General features: G+C 42.8%; 1 protein-coding gene and 4 non-coding genes across 8 annotated transcripts in view; 1 reads left to right on the forward strand and 4 right to left on the reverse strand.

Moving 5' to 3' along the window:
- The window catches only part of LOC116040045 (aspartyl/asparaginyl beta-hydroxylase), an 82468-nt gene that overhangs the window by 49361 nt on the left and 25277 nt on the right, over positions 1–7830 (forward strand). The window lies entirely within an intron of this gene.
- trnai-aau lies at positions 1012–1085 on the reverse strand. Its single transcript has one exon. It is a non-coding gene; the product is annotated as a tRNA-Ile (tRNA).
- trnai-aau lies at positions 1951–2024 on the reverse strand. The gene has a single exon. It is a non-coding gene; the product is annotated as a tRNA-Ile (tRNA).
- trnai-aau lies at positions 6360–6433 on the reverse strand. Its single transcript has one exon. It is a non-coding gene; the product is annotated as a tRNA-Ile (tRNA).
- Positions 7717–7790, reverse strand: trnai-aau. The gene has a single exon. It is a non-coding gene; the product is annotated as a tRNA-Ile (tRNA).

Consider the following 7830-nt stretch of genomic DNA (forward strand, 5'->3'; position numbering starts at 1 on the left):
CCATAGATTTTGTACGACGGCCATAGATTTTGTACGACAGCCAGAGATTTTGTATAACAGCCAGAGAGATTTTGTACAACAGCCAGGAGATTTTGTACAACAGCCAGAGATTTTGTACAACAGCCAGAGATTTTGTACAGAAGCCAGAGATTTTGTACAACAGCCAGAGATTTTGTACAAAAGCCAGGGAGATTTTGTACAACAGCCATAGATTTTGTACAACAGCCAGGGAGATTTTGTACAACAGCCAGAGATTTTGTACAACAGCCAGAGATTTTGTACAACAGCCAGGGAGATTTTGTACAACAGCCAGAGATTTTGTACAACAGCCAGGGAGATTTTGTACAACAGCCAGGGAGATTTTGTACAACAGCCAGGGATTTTGTACAACAGCCAGAGATTTTGTACAACAGCCAGGGAGATTTTGTACAACAGCCAGAGATTTTGTACAACAGCCAGAGATTTTGTACAACAGCCAGAGAGATTTTGTACAACAGCCAGAGATTTTGTACAACAGCCAGAGAGATTTTGTACAACAGCCAGGGAGATTTTGTACAACAGCCATAGATTTTGTACAACAGCCATAGATTTTGTACGACAGCCAGAGATTTTGTATAACAGCCAGGGAGATTTTGTACAACAGCCAGGGAGATTTTGTACAACAGCCAGGGAGATTTTGTACAACAGCCAGAGATTTTGTACAACAGCCAGAGATTTTGTACAACAGCCAGGGAGATTTTGTACAACAGCCAGAGATTTTGTACAACAGCCAGAGATTTTGTACGACAGCCAGAGATTTTGTATAACAGCCAGGGAGATTTTGTACAACAGCCAGGGAGATTTTGTACAACAGCCAGAGATTTTGTACAACAGCCAGAGATTTTGTACAACAGCCAGGGAGATTTTGTACAACAGCCAGAGATTTTGTATTTTTTGTATGTTATTGATCTGCGAGATGTCACTGATGAAAGAGAGATGAACTCATTTGTGATTGTTAAATCAAAAGCTGTCTGGCCCGTACGGGGATCGAACCCGCGACCTTGGCGTTATTAGCACCACGCTCTAACCAACTGAGCTAACCGGCCATGGGCGTGCTGGCCAGATGGCTGTTAAAAAAAAATGAATGGAAAGACCACCTGACCGCCGACGCAGGCTTTGTGAACATGGGGTGCTGCAGGTTGTTGGGTTTTGACTCCCCCCCCTACCGACAAAGTGACAGCCGCATACAACAGCCAGAGATTTTGTACAACAGCCAGAGATTTTGTACAACAGCCAGGGAGATTTTGTACAACAGCCAGGGAGATTTTGTACAACAGCCAGAGATTTTGTACAACAGCCAGAGAGATTTTGTACAACAGCCAGAGATTTTGTACAACAGCCAGAGAGATTTTGTACAACAGCCAGGGAGATTTTGTACAACAGCCATAGATTTTGTACAACAGCCATAGATTTTGTACGACAGCCAGAGATTTTGTACAACAGCCAGAGAGATTTTGTACAACAGCCAGAGAGATTTTGTACAACAGCCAGAGATTGTGTACAACAGCCAGAAAGATTTTGTACAACAGCCAGAGATTTGGTACGACAGCCAGAGATTTTGTACAACAGCCAGGGAGATTTTGTACAACAGCCAGGGAGATTTTGTACAACAGCCAGGGAGATTTTGTACAACAGCCAGGAGATTTTGTACAACAGCCAGGGAGATTTTGTACAACAGCCAGGGAAATTTTGTACAACAGCCAGAGAGATTTTGTACAACAGCCAGAGAGATTTTGTACAACAGCCAGGGAGATTTTGTACAACAGCCAGAGATTTTGTACAACAGCCAGAGAGATTTTGTACAACAGCCAGAGATTTTGTATTTTGCATTTGTTGTATGTTATTGATCTGCGAGATGTCACTGATGAAAGAGAGATGAACTCATTTGTGATTGTTAAATCAAAAGCTGTCTGGCCCGTACGGGGATCGAACCCGCGACCTTGGCATTATTAGCACCACGCTCTAACCAACTGAGCTAACCGGCCATGGGAGTGCTGGCCAGATGGCTGTTAAAAAAAAAAAATGAATGGAAAGACCGCCTGACCGCCGACGTAGGCTTTGTGAACACGGGGTGCTGCAGGTTGTTGGGTTTTGACTCCCCCCCTACCGACAAAGTGACAGCCGCATACAACAGCCAGAGATTTTGTACAACAGCCAGAGATTTTGTACAACAGCCAGGGAGATTTTGTACAAAAGCCAGGGAGATTTTGTACAACAGCCATAGATTTTGTACAACAGCCAGAGAGATTTTGTACAACAGCCAGAGAGATTTTGTACAACAGCCAGAGAGATTTTGTACAACAGCCATAGATTTTGTACGACAGCCAGAGATTTTGTATTACAGCCAGGGAGATTTTGTACAACAGCCAGGGAGATTTTGTACAACAGCCAGAGATTTTGTACAACAGCCAGAGATTTTGTACAACAGCCAGGGAGATTTTGTACAACAGCCAGAGATTTTGTACAACAGCCAGAGATTTTGTACAACAGCCAGAGATTTTGTACAACAGCCAGGGAGATTTTGTACAACAGCCAGAGATTTTGTACAACAGCCAGGGAGATTTTTTACGACAGCCAGGGATTTTGTACAACAGCCAGAGATTTTGTACAACAGCCAGAGATTTTATACAACAGCCAGAGAGATTTTGTACAACAGCCAGGGAGATTTTGTACAACAGCCAGAGATTGTGTACAACAGCCAGAAAGATTTTGTACAACAGCCAGAGATTTGGTACGACAGCCAGAGATTTTGTACAACAGCCAGGGAGATTTTGTACAACAGCCAGGAGATTTTGTACAACAGCCAGGGAGATTTTGTACAACAGCCAGGGAGATTTTGTACAACAGCCAGGGAGATTTTGTACAACAGCCAGGGAGATTTTGTACAACAGCCAGGGAGATTTTGTACAACAGCCAGAGATTTTGTACAACAGCCAGAGAGATTTTGTACAACAGCCAGAGATTTTGTATTTTGCATTATTTGTATGTTATTGATCTGCGAGATGTCACTGATGAAAGAGAGATGAACTCATTTGTGATTGTTAAATCAAACCTTGGCGTTATTAGCACCACGCTCTAACCAACTGAGCTAACCGGCCATGGGAGTGCTGGCCAGATGGCTGTTAAAAAAAAAAAATGAATGGAAAGACCGCCTGACCGCCGACGCAGGCTTTGTGAACACGGGGTGCTGCAGGTTGTTGGGTTTTGACTCCCCCCCTACCGACAAAGTGACAGCCGCATACAACAGCCAGAGATTTTGTACAACAGCCAGAGATTTTGTACAACAGCCAGGGAGATTTTGTACAACAGCCAGGGAGATTTTGTACAACAGCCAGAGAGATTTTTTACAACAGCCAGGGAGATTTTTTACAACAGCCAGAGATTTTGTACAACAGCCAGAGAGATTTTGTACAACAGCCAGAGATTTTGTACAACAGCCAGGGAGATTTTGTACAACAGCCAGAGATTTTGTACAACAGCCAGAGAGATTTTGTACAACAGCCAGGGAGATTTTGTACAACAGCCAGAGATTTTGTACAACAGCCAGAGATTTTGTACAACAGCCAGGGAGATTTTGTACGACAGCCAGAGATTTTGTATAACAGCCAGAGAGATTTTGTACAACAGCCAGGAGATTTTGTACAACAGCCAGAGATTTTGTACAGAAGCCAGAGATTTTGTACAACAGCCAGAGATTTTGTACAAAAGCCAGGGAGATTTTGTACAACAGCCATAGATTTTGTACAACAGCCAGAGAGATTTTGTACAACAGCCAGAGAGATTTTGTACAACAGCCAGAGAGATTTTGTACAACAGCCATAGATTTTGTACGACAGCCAGAGATTTTGTATTACAGCCAGGGAGATTTTGTACAACAGCCAGGGAGATTTTGTACAACAGCCAGAGATTTTGTACAACAGCCAGAGATTTTGTACAACAGCCAGGGAGATTTTGTACAACAGCCAGAGATTTTGTACAACAGCCAGAGATTTTGTACAACAGCCAGGGAGATTTTGTACAACAGCCAGAGATTTTGTAAAACAGCCAGGGAGATTTTGTACAACAGCCAGGGAGATTTTGTACAACAGCCAGGGAGATTTTGTACAACAGCCAGGGAGATTTTGTACAACAGCCAGGGAGATTTTGTACAACAGCCAGGGAGATTTTGTACAACAGCCAGAGATTTTGTACAACAGCCAGGGAGATTTTGTACAACAGCCATAGATTTTGTACAACAGCCATAGATTTTGTACGACAGCCAGAGATTTTGTATAACAGCCAGAGAGATTTTGTACAACAGCCAGGAGATTTTGTACAACAGCCAGAGATTTTGTACAGAAGCCAGAGATTTTGTACAACAGCCAGAGATTTTGTACAACAGCCAGAGATTTTGTATAACAGCCAGGGAGATTTTGTACAACAGCCAGATAGATTTTGTACAACAGCCAGAGATTTTGTACAACAGCCAGAAAGACTTTGTACAACAACCAGAGATTTTGTACAACAGCCAGGGAGATTTTGTACAACAGCCAGGGAGATTTTGTACAACAGCCAGGGAGATTTTGTACAACAGCCAGAGATTTTGTACAACAGCCATAGATTTTTTACGACAGCCAGAAAGATTTTGTACGACAGCCAGAGATTTTGTATAACAGCCAGAGAGATTTTGTACAACAGCCAGGAGATTTTGTACAACAGCCAGGAGATTTTGTACAACAGCCAGGAGATTTTGTACAACAGCCAGGGAGATTTTGTACAACAGCCAGGGAGATTTTGTACAACAGCCAGAGAGATTTTTACAACAGCCAGGGAGATTTTTTACAACAGCCAGAGATTTTGTACAACAGCCAGAGAGATTGTGTACAACAGCCAGAGATTTTGTACAACAGCCAGGGAGATTTTGTACAACAGCCAGGGAGATTTTGTACAACAGCCAGAGATTTTGTACAACAGCCAGGGAGATTTTGTACAACAGCCAGAGATTTTGTACAACAGCCAGAGATTTTGTACAACAGCCAGGGAGATTTTGTACAACAGCCAGAGATTTTGTACAACAGCCAGGGAGATTTTGTACAACAGCCAGGGATTTTTTACAACAGCCAGGGATTTTGTACAACAGCCAGGGATTTTGTACAACAGCCAGGGAGATTTTGTACAACAGCCAGGGAGATTTTGTACAACAGCCAGGGAGATTTTGTACAACAGCCAGGGAGATTTTGTACAACAGCCAGAGATTTTGTACAACAGCCAGAGAGATTTTGTACAACAGCCAGGGAGATTTTGTACAACAGCCATAGATTTTGTACGACGGCCATAGATTTTGTACGACAGCCAGAGATTTTGTATAACAGCCAGAGAGATTTTGTACAACAGCCAGGAGATTTTGTACAACAGCCAGAGATTTTGTACAACAGCCAGAGATTTTGTACAGAAGCCAGAGATTTTGTACAACAGCCAGAGATTTTGTACAAAAGCCAGGGAGATTTTGTACAACAGCCATAGATTTTGTACAACAGCCAGGGAGATTTTGTACAACAGCCAGAGATTTTGTACAACAGCCAGAGATTTTGTACAACAGCCAGGGAGATTTTGTACAACAGCCAGAGATTTTGTACAACAGCCAGGGAGATTTTGTACAACAGCCAGGGAGATTTTGTACAACAGCCAGGGATTTTGTACAACAGCCAGAGATTTTGTACAACAGCCAGGGAGATTTTGTACAACAGCCAGAGATTTTGTACAACAGCCAGAGATTTTGTACAACAGCCAGAGAGATTTTGTACAACAGCCAGAGATTTTGTACAACAGCCAGGGAGATTTTGTACAACAGCCATAGATTTTGTACAACAGCCAGGGAGATTTTGTACAACAGCCATAGATTTTGTACAACAGCCATAGATTTTGTACGACAGCCAGAGATTTTGTATAACAGCCAGGGAGATTTTGTACAACAGCCAGGGAGATTTTGTACAACAGCCAGAGATTTTGTACAACAGCCAGAGATTTTGTACAACAGCCAGAGATTTTGTACAACAGCCAGGGAGATTTTGTACAACAGCCAGAGATTTTGTACAACAGCCAGAGATTTTGTACGACAGCCAGAGATTTTGTATAACAGCCAGGGAGATTTTGTACAACAGCCAGGGAGATTTTGTACAACAGCCAGAGATTTTGTACAACAGCCAGAGATTTTGTACAACAGCCAGGGAGATTTTGTACAACAGCCAGAGATTTTGTATTTTTTGTATGTTATTGATCTGCGAGATGTCACTGATGAAAGAGAGATGAACTCATTTGTGATTGTTAAATCAAAAGCTGTCTGGCCCGTACGGGGATCGAACCCGCGACCTTGGCGTTATTAGCACCACGCTCTAACCAACTGAGCTAACCGGCCATGGGCGTGCTGGCCAGATGGCTGTTAAAAAAAAAAAAATGAATGGAAAGACCACCTGACCGCCGACGCAGGCTTTGTGAACATGGGGTGCTGCAGGTTGTTGGGTTTTGACTCCCCCCCTACCGACAAAGTGACAGCCGCATACAACAGCCAGAGATTTTGTACAACAGCCAGAGATTTTGTACAACAGCCAGGGAGATTTTGTACAACAGCCAGGGAGATTTTGTACAACAGCCAGAGATTTTGTACAACAGCCAGAGATTTTGTACAACAGCCAGGGAGATTTTGTACGACAGCCAGAGATTTTGTATAACAGCCAGAGAGATTTTGTACAACAGCCAGGAGATTTTGTACAACAGCCAGAGATTTTGTACAGAAGCCAGAGATTTTGTACAACAGCCAGAGATTTTGTACAAAAGCCAGGGAGATTTTGTACAACAGCCATAGATTTTGTACAACAGCCAGAGAGATTTTGTACAACAGCCAGAGAGATTTTGTACAACAGCCAGAGAGATTTTGTACAACAGCCATAGATTTTGTACGACAGCCAGAGATTTTGTATTACAGCCAGGGAGATTTTGTACAACAGCCAGGGAGATTTTGTACAACAGCCAGAGATTTTGTACAACAGCCAGAGATTTTGTACAACAGCCAGGGAGATTTTGTACAACAGCCAGAGATTTTGTACAACAGCCAGAGATTTTGTACAACAGCCAGGGAGATTTTGTACAACAGCCAGAGATTTTGTACAACAGCCAGGGAGATTTTGTACAACAGCCAGGGAGATTTTGTACAACAGCCAGGGAGATTTTGTACAACAGCCAGGGAGATTTTGTACAACAGCCAGGGATTTTGTACAACAGCCAGAGATTTTGTACAACAGCCAGGGAGATTTTGTACAACAGCCAGGGAGATTTTGTACAACAGCCAGAGAGATTTTGTACAACAGCCAGAGATTTTGTACAACAGCCAGAGAGATTTTGTACAACAGCCAGGGAGATTTTGTACAACAGCCATAGATTTTGTACAACAGCCATAGATTTTGTACAACAGCCATAGATTTTGTACGACAGCCAGGAGATTTTGTATAACAGCCAGGAGATTTTGTACAACAGCCAGGAGATTTTGTACAACAGCCAGGGAGATTTTGTACAACAGCCAGAGAGATTTTGTACAACAGCCAGAGATTTTGTATTTTGCATTTTTTGTATGTTATTGATCTGCGAGATGTCACTGATGAAAGAGAGATGAACTCATTTGTGATTGTTAAATCAAAAGCTGTCTGGCCCGTACGGGGATCGAACCCGCGACCTTGGCGTTATTAGCACCACGCTCTAACCAACTGAGCTAACCGGCCATGGGAGTGCTGGCCAGATGGCTGTTAAAAAAAAAAAATG

Source organism: Sander lucioperca, chromosome 14 (assembly GCF_008315115.2).
Source record: "Sander lucioperca isolate FBNREF2018 chromosome 14, SLUC_FBN_1.2, whole genome shotgun sequence".
Classification (NCBI taxonomy): Eukaryota; Metazoa; Chordata; class Actinopteri; order Perciformes; family Percidae; genus Sander; species Sander lucioperca.